This window comes from Mauremys reevesii, linkage group 13, assembly GCF_016161935.1.
Source record: "Mauremys reevesii isolate NIE-2019 linkage group 13, ASM1616193v1, whole genome shotgun sequence".
NCBI classification, from domain to species: Eukaryota; Metazoa; Chordata; order Testudines; family Geoemydidae; genus Mauremys; species Mauremys reevesii.
This window is the reverse complement of record NC_052635.1, coordinates 10,601,512-10,616,925: the sequence shown is the minus strand read 5'-3', so window position 1 is coordinate 10,616,925 and position 15,414 is coordinate 10,601,512. Positions and strand designations below refer to the sequence as shown.

Sequence of the window (15,414 nt, the reverse complement as noted above, 5' to 3'; positions counted from 1 at the left end):
GTTATTAACTTAGTTGTTTAGTTTTTTATCGTTTCCAACGCAGAAGCGTGCTTTGTGATGTCTAAGAGAACGTATAAGAGCGGAGCTAGTAAACGAAAGGCAGCAAAAGATGACGAGAAAGAACTTGAGAAAATTCCAAAGTTGTCAACGTATTTTGCGCTGCAATCCAACGTACAGGTACAGGCACATGAAATGGACAGCGCTAGCAGCGACGAATCGTATCCAGAAGTATCCAGAAGTGCTTCAAGGGAGGTCAAAGGTGAAGCCAGTTGTTCTACCAAACAAACTGTGACAGATATTCCAGCTGCTGCCGGGAAAGAAGTATCTGAATCTGAACCACTGACTGATGATCCAGGAGATTGGCCGTCTATAATATCGGACAGGCAAGTGTGTGACATTGTTGCACGTGGCCCACCGCAGCAGAATGAAAGTTACGAATTTCCATTTAACGAGGAACGACGGAGGTTCACAAGTACTCATTTCTATCGAACCATGGCAAATGGCGAGAAAATAAGACGTTCATGTTTAATGTACTCAGTTCAGAAAGATGCCATTTTTTGTTTTTGTTGTAAATTATTTGGCACTGGCGACATACCGCTACGTCGTGGAACATCTGCTTGGAAAGCACTGTCAAAAAGACTTCAGCAGCATGAAACAGGCCAAGGTCATCAAGACTGTATGGTGAAATGGTTTGACCTTCGGTCAGGCATAGTAAACCGTACATCTGTTGACCAACTCGAATTGCAGGCTTTTCTGAAAGAAAAAGGTTTCTGGAGAAATGTTGTCAAACGCATGGTTGATGTCGTTATTTTCTTGTCCGAAAGAAACTTGGCATTTCGAGGAAGTAATGAAAAGCTCGGCGATCCTTTGAATGGCAATTTTTTGGGACTGTTTGAATTGCTTGCAAAGTATGATACTGTCCTCAGCGAACTTTTACAGAGGATTAAGAAGGCAGAGACACATGTTCAGTACCTCAGTCCACAGATCCAAAATGAGCTGATTCAACTTGTTGCCAGTAACATTCAAGAGGCCAACATAGCGCAGCTTAAAAAAGCAAAATATTATTCAGTTATTTTGGACTGTACTCCCGACGTGTCACATGAAGAACAGATGTCTGTGGTGTTACGCTTTGTTGAATACAACGGTGAAGATGGTGTCAATATTCGTGAAGCGTTTGTTGGTTTTCTTAAGTTCATGATACAACTGGCGAGGGCTTATTTCTGCGCTTGCAGTTATCTCAATTGAAAACAAGATTGCCAGATCTCTGGACTATGACGCATTGATTAACCAATTTGCGGAGAACAAGGCTCGAAAGAAGCACTTTGAGTAAATACGGAATACATGTACACTGTAGGCCTATGTATACATAATATGAACCCTGTATATTGTATAAAATAAATACCGCATTCCAGTTTCTGCATTGTAAGGGGCCCCGGACATATGTTCGGAGGGGGCCACATTCTTTGTTGCTATGGCCCTGGGGGCTTTAAAGAAGCCACCCAGGGCTCGTTCCCCCTCCCCATCACTGGCGGAATTTTTGGACTTGATCCTTTAAAAAAACCCACCACACACAGCCACGGCCACGGCCGCAGAAGTCGCTCCCCCCGCACCCCACCCACGTCGGACGCGCCAAGGGCCAAGCCTGGGGGGGGGCGTACACCGGGGTCTAGGGCTTTTGTGACGGGGTGGGGGGCAAAGGAGGTGATATAATTGTGGGTACAGTGGGGGAGGAGGGGCTCCGATCTCTCGCTATTAACAGCCTCCTCACTTTGTTTACTTCTCTCTGGGCCGGATCCGGCTGGACTCCGATGTCAATCCGGATTGAGACATGCCAAGGGGGCCGAATCCTTCCCAGGGCTGACACGACTCTTCCCCGCACCGTGGAGTCCCTTCCCCATTTTCTGGGCGTGGGGGAAGGGGAAGAGAGCAGAACCAGTGCCCCCCTCCCAGGTAAGGGGAGCAGGATCGGGCCCCTGCCCCGCTCCAAAAGGTGAGGCCGCCCCGGTTTCAGCCACACTGGCCGGTCCAGGGGGGGAATAAAGGGGCGCCCACACCCCATTTTAAGGGGGTAGCCAATCAACACCCCCCCAGTCGGGATTGGCCCCAGAGGTGGGTGCTGGGCACAGCTCTCCCCCACCCCATGGTTGGCAACAGCCCCCACACCTCCCTTATTAGCCATTCCGCCCGCATCCTACCATCTTCGAAAGATACATATGAAAAAAATTTGTCCCCTCGCCCCCGATAAAGCCCGTTACATAAAGACACGTATGGAGGGGGGGTCTGCCCCAATCTCTTGTCAGAGCTGTTCTGTATCTACATCTACCCCTGCCCCCCCCACCTCCCCGCAGCGAGAGGGGATCGAGAGCCACCCAGAGCTGGAAGAATTATCCCTGCCCTCCCCCTCCAGAGATTACGGTACTCAGGGGTAAATGCCCCCCCACACACACCTCATTGGTGTAATGAGCATAATCAATGCGACACAGTAATACCAGGGTACAAAATATATCGGAAGGACAGAACAGGAATTGCTGGTGAGGGTGTGGCAATAGAAAGTGTTAAGTCAAATGAAGTAAAAATCTTAAATGAACCAAACTGTCTGATGGAATCTCTATGGATAGTAATTCCATGCTCAAATAATAATATAGCAGTAGGGATATACGACCGACCACCTGACCGGGATGGTGATAGTGACTGTGAAATGCTCAGGGAGATTAAAGAGTCTATAACAATCAAAAAGGTCAGTAATAATGGGGGATTTCAACTAGCCCCATATTGACTGGGCACATGTCACCTCAGGACAGGATGCAGAGATAAAGTTTCTTGACACCTTAAATGACTGTTTCTTGGAGCACCTAGTCCTGGAACCCACAAGAGAAGAGGCAATTCTTGATTTAGTCCTAAGTGGAGCACAGGATCTGGTCCAAGAGGTGAATATAGCTGAACCCCTGGTAATAGCGACCATAGTATAATTAAATTTAACATCTCCGGGTGGGGGGAACGCCACAGCAGCCCACCACAGGAGCTTTTAATTTCAGATGGGGAACTACACAAAAACAAGCAAGTTAGTTAAAGAGAAATTAAAAGGTACAGTGCTGAAACTGGAAACTCTACAAGCTGCATGGAAACTTTTTAAAGACACTTGAATAGAGGCTCAATTTAAATGCACACCTCAAATTAAAAAATATACTAAGAGAACCAAAAAAGTACCACCATGGCTAACAAGAAAGTGAAAGAAGCAGTGAGAGGCAAAAAGGGCTCCTTTAAAAGGTGGAAGTTTTGGTGAGTGGGGTACAGGGGAGGGAAAGGGCAAAGGCAGGTTAAAGGAGCATTTGTTGGACTTTCACATCGCAAGGGGAGAAACTGAGGCAAAGGACACTGCCCAATATATTCTGGGGTAGGAGTTTTCTCATGGTTAAGGCTATAATTATGTCATGGAGGTCACGGACATGAAGCCTTTCCCCTCCAGTTAGCTCTGTCCCCCAATAATCCCCACCCCACAACTGACCAGGGGGCAGGGAGCTCCCTAGCCTGATGGGGGAGGAAGGCCATGGAGTGCCCCCCCACATGTGCACTGGGCCCTACCTGGAGAGGCTCCGATGCCCAGGCCTGCAGGGCTTGGCCATGATGCTGATCTTCTTGATGCCATGGAAGGGGGCAGCATGGGGCACAGTGGTGTGGGCAGGGAAGGCCGTCTCCACCACCATGCATCTCTGGCTCCCCTATCTTCAGAGCCCAGAGGCTGGCGTAGGACTCCTTGGTCTCCAGGCTCTATGCCGCTAGGGCCCGTGGGCCACATTCATGGCTGTGCTGGCAGCAATCTCCGGCTTCTGCTGCACCTGGATCACCATGACCAGGAGTGGGGTGGGTCAGAGATGGGAGGTGACCGTTCTACTCTACTCAGCGCAGGAGAGCCGTGTCCAGGTTTGGGTGCTGCACTTCAAGAAGTGGTGGTGGTGGGAGAGGCTGGCCGCCCTGAGTGTGCACCTGTGGATTTGTTGGGATTGTAGTTGGGGCAGGGAGCCTCTCCTGTTACTTGTCCAAGCACGGCCATGCTTCAATTTTTTGCAGAGCAAGCCTGAGTATGTCTCCTCGAGCTAGAAATTACCCCTAGGCATACGCTACATTGGTGTAACGTGCAATTTCCTCTGCTCCCTCCAGTGCTCACGTTGCACCAACTGAGCCTCAATCCAGATTCTCTGAAACACCCTGAGATTTACTGAGCCAGATTCCTGGGACTGGCTGAGATAGGCTCATCTGAGATGGGCTCACTATGAGACCAGAGCGTGGAGGGGTCCCAGATGGCTTTTCACCACTTTCACAGATACTGAATCCTAGGGAATAACTATGGATCAGTCTGGTTAAATCTATTTCTGAGGTGTTCACCCATATATGCTGAGCTAATATGTTACATGATCAAATCACCTATATTAATATGGATAGTATGTGCTTAACACGTTAGGCTATAGATATTCAAGCCTGTCTGCAAAGGCCTATACTTTAAGAATTTAGGTGTATTCGTCTCACTTAGCTACTTACAGAGATATAAAAGAAAGACAATGATTTTGATTCTATCTGTGTAAGGGCCTTCTCTCACCGGGACAGTCTGAGGCCCTGTTTAGTCATATGGAAATAAGGCAATCGGGGGCTGTTAGGAAGGTGATCCGATCCATCACCTCCAGAGAAAGGGAAGAGCCTAGAAGATATGAAAGAAAATTTAGTTTGATAGTTTTCTGCCTGGAAAGAACTTGCTTCTTAATAGACACAGCTGGGAAACCTTTCCGTCTGTATAGATGCAGTTGTGAAATCCTCACTTCTGTATTGTTTTGTATGTTTATTTGCATATAACACATATAACATTCCATTCTATATACACCTCTAGCAGTTACATGACCTGGAATGGTGGCCTGTATCTTCCTATAGTCGTATTCACCTATGCTAAGTATCCCATAACACCTTGCATTAGCCAGGACAACTGTCGGGATCAGCACATGGGAGTGTTCTACTGTAGTAACAGGCGGGGAGTTACTCTCATTGGAATGTCCCAAAGATAAGGACAATATATACGGGACAAGCCTAGGAGGTGCATCACGCTCTTGGTACCTGGAATTCCTGAGTCCAGAACAAAGAACTAAGGGGTACCATGTGGTACCAGGAAAAACAAGGTCAGAATAGCCTCACAGGGTGCATACAGTACCTCTTTCCTTGTAAACAGGTTGGGTATAAAAAGGACAGCTTTAGGGATCTGACTCTGGACACCAGCTTCTTTGTAAGGTGAATTCAGCACTACTGCAGGAGATATTCCCAGAGATTAGAGTTGTTTTGAACCTTTGTTCCTGTAATATGCTGTTACTAAGTATTAGCAATTAACCAGACCGATATTGGTTATTTGGTGTCTTGGGCATATTGCATAACGAACCAAAGTGTGGTCAAGCAATTGACCATACGGTTTACCAACAGAAAGGAAATCCAGAATCTTCAGAACTGGAAAGGTTTCAGAGTGGTAGCCATGTTAGTTTGTATCAGCAAAAAATAACTAGGAGTCCTTGTGGCAGCTTAGAGACTAACAAATTGATTTGGGCATAAGCTTTCGTGGGCTAGAACCCACTTCACCAAATGCATGGAGTGGAAAATACAGTAGCAGGTATAAATACACAACTTATGAAAAGATGGGAGTTGCCTTACCAAGTGGGAGGCCAGTCAATTCAATTAACAATAGGATACCAAGGGAGGAAAAATCACTTTTGTAGTGGTAATGAGAGTGGCCCATTTCAAACAGTTGACAAGAAGGTGTGAGTAACAGTAGGGGCAAATTAGTATGAGGGAAATTAGGTTTTGTAATGACCCAACCACTCCCAGTCTTTATTCAGGCCTAATTTGATGGTGTCCAGTTTGCAAATTAATTCTAGTTTTGCAGTTTCACGTTGGAGTCTGTTTTTGAATTTTTTTTTGTTGAAGAATTGCCATTTTTAGGGCTGTTATTGAGTGACCAGGGAGATTGAAGTGTTCTCCTATTGGTTTTTGAATGTTATAATTCCTGATGTCAGATTTGTGTCCATTTAGTCTTTTGCATAGAGACTGTCCAGTTGGGCCAATGTACATGGCCTGAATAAAGACTGGGAAGCAGATATTAACGAGTGTCTGGGGCTCAGTGGAGTAAACTGCAGACCCAAAACCACCTGCACCAGTGTGACTGGGAATTACTCCTGCGGCTGCATTGATGGATGTGAGTCCAGGACTGGGAAAGCCAGGTCTCAGTGAGTGAGAACAGCTGCCAGGGTGAGCTCTCCCCTTGCTGCCACTACTCCCTGCTCAATCCCCCACACCCCTGGGCTCATTCCAGGCCTGGTGCTGCACCAGAGGCTGCTGCCGGCTGCAGCAAAGGCACCCGATCCGCTCACCGGGGCTGTGATCAGCCGTGACCCTCAATTGCTGCCCCAGCGCGTGGGGGCCAGGATCTCCCCTGGCTCGGTGTTTGGATTGGGAATAAACCCCTAGGTTTGCAGAGAAGCACCAGGGAGATGGGTGGGGCCCTCGCTGTCCCCAGCACACGGCATCTGGGCTGCTAGGGCCCCCCGGAGCCTGGGAAGGAGCCTCATATATGGTCCATAGACACAGCACAGTGCGCTCTGCCCCCATGGGCTCTGGGGAGCAGAAAATAGGCACAGCACAGTGTGCCCCAGCCATGCCCCCGATCCTCCGCCTGGGTCCTGGGGAGCAGAGAATAGCCCCAGTGCCTGATGCTCTAGCCAGGCCCCCAATCTGCTCTGATTGGCCCCAGGGTGCTGAGAATAGCCCCAGCGCAGGGTACTACGGCCACGCCCCGAACCACCCCCTACAACAGGCTGGCGGCAGGGTGGGTGAAGGGCCCTTACACCGGCTCCAGGCTTGCTGGGGAGGCCCCTGCACAGGATGGGGGATTGTCAGAGACCATTACGCTGCCAGAGTGGCCCAGCAGGGTCTCCGTGTAGCTGTGAATCTGACCTTTGACTGTTTAATACTCAGGACACCGGTCACCTGGGTCCTGGGACTCCCGTTGCGCAGGTCAGTACAGGTGGGTGCACTGGCCGCATGGCGGGGGTCTGAGGGCTTCTGCCATAGACCCCCGCTGAGTGCCACCAGAGAGCAAACAAACTAGTTTAAAGGGACAGCACCCAATTCCCCTGCACTCCCCTGGGCAGAGCCCACCCACCCTTCTCCTAGTGCTCCATGGGAGGGGAGGGGCTGGGTGTATCCCGAACGGGGAGGGGACCCATCGGGCTGGGGTCTGTAACGCTGAGCATGGCGCCCCCTTCTGGTGACTAGCTCCAGTTCAGCGCCCCCTTTCTTCTCTTCCACCATTGCAGCGCCCGGAGTCGCGGCTGCCCCGTGTCTCGGCCGTCCAGCCAGGTCACGCTGTGATCCCCATTCTGGGGGAGCCTTTCAAAGCCAGACCCCTCTCTCCTATGCCTGCTAGTGAAACCCTTCCTCCGGGGCTCCTAGCCCCACCTCGGGGCTTCCTAGCCCGCCTCGCCTCAGGCCCCCACCACTGGGCCCAGCCCTCGGGCTGTAGAGAAGCCCCACCTGTCCCCTCCCAGGCGAGCTTCCTTCTAGCCAGCGCCCTGCACGCAGCCTAGGTCACTTCCTCTTTGTAGCTTAACTGGCTCATATGGCCCCCTGCCTTAACCCCGCTCTCTCAGGGCTGGTGCAGAGAGGGGATCGCAGGGGCCTGGTCTGGATAAGATTTGGTCCCCAGTCTGGGATGGGGAGGGAGAGGTTGTGCTGAAGGGATTGGGGCACTACACATAGCAGGGAAGAAAGGAGAATAGAATGGAGTGGGGGGTTAGATGGAGCAGACAGATTGACCGACAGACCACGCCACCTGCAATGGGTGGGGGGTGTCTCCATTGTTATTCACCCCCAGTGAGCCCCCTGCCCTGCTGTGTGTGACCCCCTCCCACCCTGTTATCCCTCCCCAGACATCGACGAGTGCCGCCAGACCCCAGATATCTGCAGCCCCACGATCCTGTGTATCAACACCAATGGGAGCTACTGGTGTGAGTGCCGGGCTGGCTACATCCCCTCCAACGGGAACACGACCCTGTTCCAAGGTGAGTCCTGCTGCAGGGGACATGGAGGGGACATCTGGGGGGGCTGAGCAGAGTCTGAGGCTGCACAGGCAGAGGTCTTGCCCGAGGGGGCAGGGAGCTGAGAACTGGTCTGGGATGTTGCGCCAGCCCCCCGCCCCCCATGGATGGGGTCCCTCTGGATCTCAACCCTAGCTGGGGAGAGCTCATCCTCAAGACCCTCACCTCCCTCCAGCCCAGCCTGTCTGTCCACTGGGGTGTCTCCGGTTGTTTCAGAGCCACAGCCACCAGCGTGCCCATGTCTGGCTTGGGGAGTGGAGGGATTCTCCCCTCCCTCCATTCAGGAAGGTGATGCTTGAAGCAGAATGACTGTACCCAATTGGGCGAGGAATGTGGGTGAAGCCAAGCAGCAGAAATTAATATGCCTGTACACCAAGGCAAGGAGGCTGGGTAACAAAATGGAGGAACTAGAGATACTGCTGCAGGAAGTGAAACCAGACACTGCAGGGATAACAGAAACCTGGTGGAATAGGCATGGCTGGAGTCCAGGGATTGAAGGGTATGTGCTGTCCAGGAAAGACAGGAACAAAGGCAAAGAAGAAAACCCTTGAGCCATCAGTTTACCCATAAACAAATCTAATGTTCTTCCTTGAACCATTGTATTTTCTCTACAAACCCCCCTACCTATGCCCAAGTAAGGGTTCTGACCCAAACTCAGCTGGTTGCTTCTCTCTCTCTCTCTCTGAATTTTACTCTTTTGTGTTTTAGCTTCCCCCATTTACTCTGCAGCAACGCTTCTTGTACCTAAGCTAAAGATCCCTGTAGTGCCCCAAAATACTGTGGGGTTTGCTCATCAAGTGGGTTACTACCAGTACAATTGTAATGTGAATGTGTGATAGGGATGTGTTCAACTTGGGGAACATGGGAGGGGAGCAGCTGAAAGTGCTGCTCAACCCAGCCTCTTGAGACCAGGAGCACATAAGGGTACCAGCTTGAAAGTGCTCCTTAACCCAGCTCATCGAGTACAGGAACACATGAGGGGATCAGCTGGAGAGTGCTGATTGACCTGGTCCTCTCAGACTTGCTCTGCTAGTGTGTGTGTGCACATGTTCATCTAGTTCTAGGGCTGGAGGAACCCAGCCCTGGGGAACCTAGGTCCTGCAGGAGAGCTCCCTTGGGAGGGGACTTGCAGAAGGAAGGAGTAGAGCTCCAATATGAGACTTTCACAGCACGTTAACAGAATTACAGAACCCCCTCCCCCAGAAGAGTAACCCTGATAAATGAGCTACCCCCACAGTAATGGGCACTTCTGGGCACAGCCTGCAAAAAGCCCTTTTCCTTCCTCAGGAAAGTTGGTTCCCAAGCATGTTGGTTAATGCTGCTGGGAGATTGCTTTAGGTGAAAAACTGCTGTAATAATTGATTTTAGACTCTAAGAAGTATGTTATGATTTTCATTTTATATGTAACCAGTTCTGTTTCCATGATCTTGACTCAGTACCTCTTAAATCTTAATATTTGATAATGAATTTAGGATTATTCCACTATACATATGTCTCAGTGCTGCGAGGTTATAAAGATCTGATCCTGAGCTGTACCAATCAAACTGTTTAGATTCTGTTCCCTGGTAATTTCTGTGAGTGTCCTGTGACAGTAACCTGATGCTACTGGGGGACACTTTCAGAGGGGCTTGGGGGCTGCAGTGCCACTACTGTTACCATGCAAGGCGGAGCAAGGGCTGGCAGAGCCCTGTGGAGATTGGTAGGCTGGCTAACAGACCGGTGGTGTTATGCTTGACTAGATATCAGCTCCCTGAGAATATCTTCCTCTCGCCGGACGGGTAACAAAGTGACTCAGAGCCTGGGCACCCCAAGAAAGCTGCACACATACCCCTGTAACCTGCTTTCCCTCCTCCAGATGCCTCTTTATTTTAGCCAACCCTCAAATATGTTCAAAACATGTTCAAATATGTTAAGGACTGTTATAAAGAGGACCCCGATCAACTGTTCTCCATGTGCACCAGACGTAGGAGAAGTAGGAATCAGCTTAATCTGCAGCAAGGGAGATTTAGGTTAGATATTAGGAAAAACTTTCTCACTATAAAGATAGTTAAGTTCTGGAATAGGCTTCAAAGGGAGGTTGAGGAATCTCATCCTTGGAGGCTTTAAAGAATCCATTGGACAAAGAGCTGTCAGGGACGGTCTAAGTATAGTGCTGGATGGGATGATAGTTCTAGGACCCTTCCAGCCCTACATTTCTAGGCCTCTCTGAATTGTGGAGTTGAACTGGTGAGCCCCTCAGTGAACTGCCCCATCAGCCTTCACCCAGCTCTAGTCCAATGTGAATTATTAACAAAATGAGCTGGTCCACGATATGGAGACACCACAAGACCAGTGAGCACAGCAGGACATACCCTGTCAGAGATACCCAATGACAGTCGTTCCCTTGTAGTGCAGTGGGGGAAGCTAGGGAATCCAATGGTTCCTCTCCGCTAAAGTCTTGCAGTACACAAACAGGGACTTGGCTTAGAAAAGCAGAGATGCCTTCCCTCACACACTATTATAGGCACCGAGCCTAAGGCTGTAAGTAAACAGACACTGTTCACAGATAGCCTTCTGACCCAGAAACAGGCTAGACAGGAGGGAGGATAACTCGCCAGAACACAGTCCATCCCACTTACAACCCAGAATTCATCAGCAACACTGAATGCCCAGAAAAACAAAGATGAGAATATGATTAAGAACCAGACCCCAGGTCACTAACTACAGGGATTAGATCTAGCTTTGTGGGGACTGCGGAAGAGTGGTAAGAGACCCTAGAGAGGTGCTGAGCTGAGGTCTTCGTCCAGCTCCATGGAGAAAGGGTAAGGGAGGAAGCCCCCACATCGTGGTTACAGTGGACATTGAGGAAGCCCCAAGTTCTCTGAAAGACAAAATCAGGCCTCTGAGCAATTGAAACAGATACTTCAAACAGTTTAGTAGGAAATATGTACACAGTATATACAAAATCTGCAGCTGGGTTATCTACAGACGACCTTGTTTGTGAGATACATGGCCAGCACCTGAAAAAGAAATGTGAAGAGTCATCAGTATTTGTCCAGTGCCCCTTAATACACATAAACAGAGTGCAGAATACTAGGGAATAACAATACGAGAACATGGACTGGGAATAAGCTGCTGGATACGGTAGAGAAAACAATCACCAAAACAGGAAACACTACAAGATTTGGGGAACCCATATTACTTAATAGAGTCACTTTTGAATTAGCAGAAGTGTCAATTCAACAGGGGTCTCTATTGGTTTCCTTCCAATATTCAACTGTTACAGGAACATTGTCTCCCCATTGAGAACTATAAGCAATAACACCCCAGACTCCCTCTGCCTTTCGCCCTCCTCTGCAAACTGCTGCCTGGTGAATCCTCACAAGCCCTGCACCCAAGGGGACAGTAAACTGGAGAATGAGGTGGTGATGGAGACTAGAAACCTGACCATTGAGTGACCTTTTGATAGGAGGTGAAGGATCATAGTAGCTAACTTTGGAGGATGAGTTATATCTGCTGAGCCCCTTCTCTGAAGGGCAGAGCATCCTTATCACCCAATAACTTCAGTGGGAGTTTGAGAACACTCGGCAACTCATAGGCTTGGGCAAGACAAATACAAAGGCATTGGGTGACTAAAGTTAAGCACTAAAATCTGCAGGTAGAAGCCTAAATACTCATTATAGCCACCTGCAGAGGTGCTGATTAGGGCACTTAAATCTCTATCAGCTTTATGGTGTTTCAAATAGATATTTGAAAAACAAGGGGACTAATGTTTAAAGGCATATTTGGCCTTTTGTTGCCATCAGACAACTTTATGCCAGGTGAGTGGGTTTTCCAAACCCGGATACCTGAACTCAGACTCCTAACAACCATGGGTAGGTGCATCAATAGGGGTGGGATTAGTTGTAAAGTCACCCTTTTGCTGCCCTATGTTGCAGTGGAGCAGGGCAAAGTAGCCATAAAGCTGCCCTAAGAGGCAGCTAGGAATTCCCCAGCATGTGCAAATCCCTAACACCCAGAGAACCAGCATATAGAGTGTACAGTCAGTGTAGCTGGCTGTATGTCACCAACTCCTAGCTTCCCACCCAAGTATATGGGGGGTGAGCTGGGAACAGAAGCTGGCACACACCGTGTGTGTTGTGCTACAGCTATCTCCAGTGCAGCAATGGCTGTTACAAGACAGCATAATTTAGAACAACCCAGAGCCTAGAGCTCAGCTGTATTTGTGGATCTGGGCCAGTACTTGGCTGTTACTATAGTAATGACCCCTGAGCAAGCAGTATAATGTACATGCTTCTCACCGAGCTTGTCCAGAGGCTGCATGTCCATCAGAATGACTAGATGTCCTGATGTGTAATAAAAACGCTTGAGTAATAAAAATCAACCCAGGCTACTTTACAGGGCCTGATCCTTCTCTCACTTACAGCATCTGAGCAGTAGGACAACGGCGAATACTGCCCAGTAGTATAGTTGCCTCTGTCGTGTTCCAATTTTGGGTAGCAGGAGCGAGGAGTATAAGGGCCCTACTGTCAATCAAAACTTAACCCCATCCCTTGACCCAATAAGCCCTGCCCACCGGTCATCAGAAGCCCCACCCCATGGGGGTATTACTTCTGGGGGCAAGGCAGACACATGACCGGAAGCAAGGTGTGTCATGTGACCCCTCTAAGAACTCCTTCCACTATACCAATCAGGATAGGTTTTGCCCCGATAGGAACGCCCTGAGAGAAGATTTAACCAGCCAGGGGGAGTTCCGGGGTTTGTGTGACCCCTCTAAGAACTCCTCTCACTGCCTTCTACCAATCGGGAGGGGCTTCAGCCACTAGAGACCACCCTGAGAGGAGATTAGACCAATTGAGGGGAATTCTGGGGCTGGGTGACCATCCAGAAGTGGTTCGTGTGACCCCTCTAGGAACTCCTCCCACCACCCTCTACCAGTCGCGATGGGTTTCGGCTGCAGAGGACTGCCCCGAAAGGAGATTTGACCAAAACAGAGCAGGTTCTGGGATGGGGTGACCACCCAGAAGAGGGTTGTGTGACCCCTCTAAGAACTCCTCCCAATGCCCTCTGCTAATCAGAGTGCAGCACCATCACCCCACAAGTCCCAAAGCTGGACAGAGGAGGCAATCTCTTACCAAGAAGACATGTTTCAGAAATTGTGGAAAGGCTGAGAGGAAACGTGGACTCCTTTACCACCCCGCTGAGAACTTCAGACTTTGTTTTAGCCCTGCGGACCTTTGGACTTGTGTGGAGAAAGTGCTGCAGCAGCAACAGTTCTGAAGAGGATGGGGGAACAGCCGAGGGGATTCCTTTGGCCCAGCCATTGATGGATACGCCAGAACCTGAACCCAAGCCCAACCATTCATGAGACACACCAATGAGCATGGTGGCCTCTCGTTGTCCACCACCTTGGAGGAGGAAGACGATCATTGCTTGGGGGAGTTACCGGCGGACAAGCTGAACGGAAAAGACGTCGCTCAGGTAAATGAATGATTAAGAAGTGACAGTTGATGATGAGGTGTAATGAGGTTAGGAACCCGGGGTTGTGTAAATCTAAAAAATAAGCAGTGAGAACTTACACTTGTTTCTTGTCTGAGACAGCTCGATGATGTCTTTGTAGAGGCCCTGGAGGCCCTGGACAACGTTGCATCAAGCAGCAAAGATGAACCGGGCCTGCCTTATTTTTGCTGAACACTGCTAAAAATTGTTGAAAAGGACTTCAAGGATGAAGGTTATAAGGAGTTTAGGAGAAGGTTTGGCATGGAACTTGCTGAGCCAGTGCCACATTGTGAGCGTAAACATTTATGTGGACTATTGTATGCATTGCTATTTATGCTGTTCTTAATAACTGTCTTAGGGTACGTCCATACTACCTGCCGGATTTGGCGAGTAGCAATCGACTTCTCGGAGTTCGATATATCGCGTCTCATCTAGATGCGATATATCGAACTCCGAACGCGCTCCCGTCAACTCCGGAACTCCACCACCGTGAACGGCGGTGGCGGAGTCGACGGGGGAGCCGCGGACTTTGATCCCGCGCCGTCAGGACGGGTAAGTAATTCAAACTAAGGTAGTTCAACTTCAGCTACGCGAATAGTTGCGTACCTTAGTTCAACCCCTAACCCCCTAGTGTAGACCAGGCCTTAGGGAAAAGCTTTTTGATGATTGTGAGGGCTATGTCATAGATGCCCCAGCCCAATGGCACCATGAGTGTGTGATTTGGACTTTAACTTTATATGTAAATTTGTACATATAAATATGTAAATTAAAAACATCTATTGAAAAGGGCTTTGTGACTATATGCATTTCTGTTAGAAGGTCTCTGGCCCTTAAGTGAGCTAAAAGTTTTAATGGAGCCTCTTGGTTTGTTTTCAAGAAGCTGTATGTCTTTTAAATTAAAAAAAATGGTTTGTGAGAATCTAACTTTTGTGTTTTTGTGTAAAAAAGACCCATTTACAGGAAAAAGCTGAAATGTATCTTGTGGGAGGAGAAAAATCCTAAAAATGTGTTTACAGTGTAACCATTCTGCCATCAGAGTTGGCAGCAACAAGAGCTGCGTTCACTTGCTAGGAACTCCATTCCAATAACACAATGCAAAACTGGCTCAAGCCCTCAGCCAATGGGGCACTGAGGCTCCCCTACTACAAGCTAAAATCACCACTTACTGTGTTTAGTAGGGAGGACTCAGTGCTGGTTCACCATTAGCCCAAAGTGAATTCAGCTTTGCAGGCTGTAATCAGACTTCATGGAATCAAAATTAGCACTAACATTTCACAGTGGAGACAGGAAGAAGAGCTAGAATTAGTGTCTAGGGCCCACCAGGTACAAATACCTGTCCCCAGCCTCTCTCAATTTGCTGAGTTTTGGAACCCATGTCCCTTGCCTAGCGAGTGCTACTTAGTTGATGGCGAGTCCCTCCGTCATAAAAGGCCAAGTACAGTTCCACTGTCCTTGATTCACATAATCAGGATAACAACACTTTATTCTTCCTGCCTCAATAACAGAGAAACTGGGGATCTCACAGCAGCCAAAGTGACCATTTGGGCTACTGTGGGCTCATGCTAGGCGGGGTGGGTGTGCCTGTGCAAACGAGATCAACCCCGATGTTCTTTTGCACAACTCACCACTAAATGTCAGGGTAGATCTCATCCTGACTCTGCTTACAACAGTAAAACAAGCAGAGATGGTTCAGACATGTGTTTGAGTACAATAGAATTGACTCATCCTGTTGAACTGAATGGTTTTAACCACACCCCCACTGAATAGTGAAGGTAACTGTGATTACTTATCCTTGTTGCCATAGGGATAAATT

The 15,414-nt window shown here is 49.0% G+C and overlaps 1 long non-coding RNA gene across 1 annotated transcript; it reads right to left on the bottom strand.

Moving 5' to 3' along the window:
* Positions 1-11,012: 11,012 nt before the first annotated feature.
* LOC120379806 lies at positions 11,013-13,049 on the bottom strand. Its single transcript, XR_005587600.1, has 2 exons — positions 12,527-13,049; positions 11,013-11,122 (listed from the first exon to the last, which is right to left on the bottom strand). It is a non-coding gene; the product is annotated as an uncharacterized LOC120379806 (long non-coding RNA).
* Between the last annotated feature and the right edge of the window lie 2,365 nt (positions 13,050-15,414).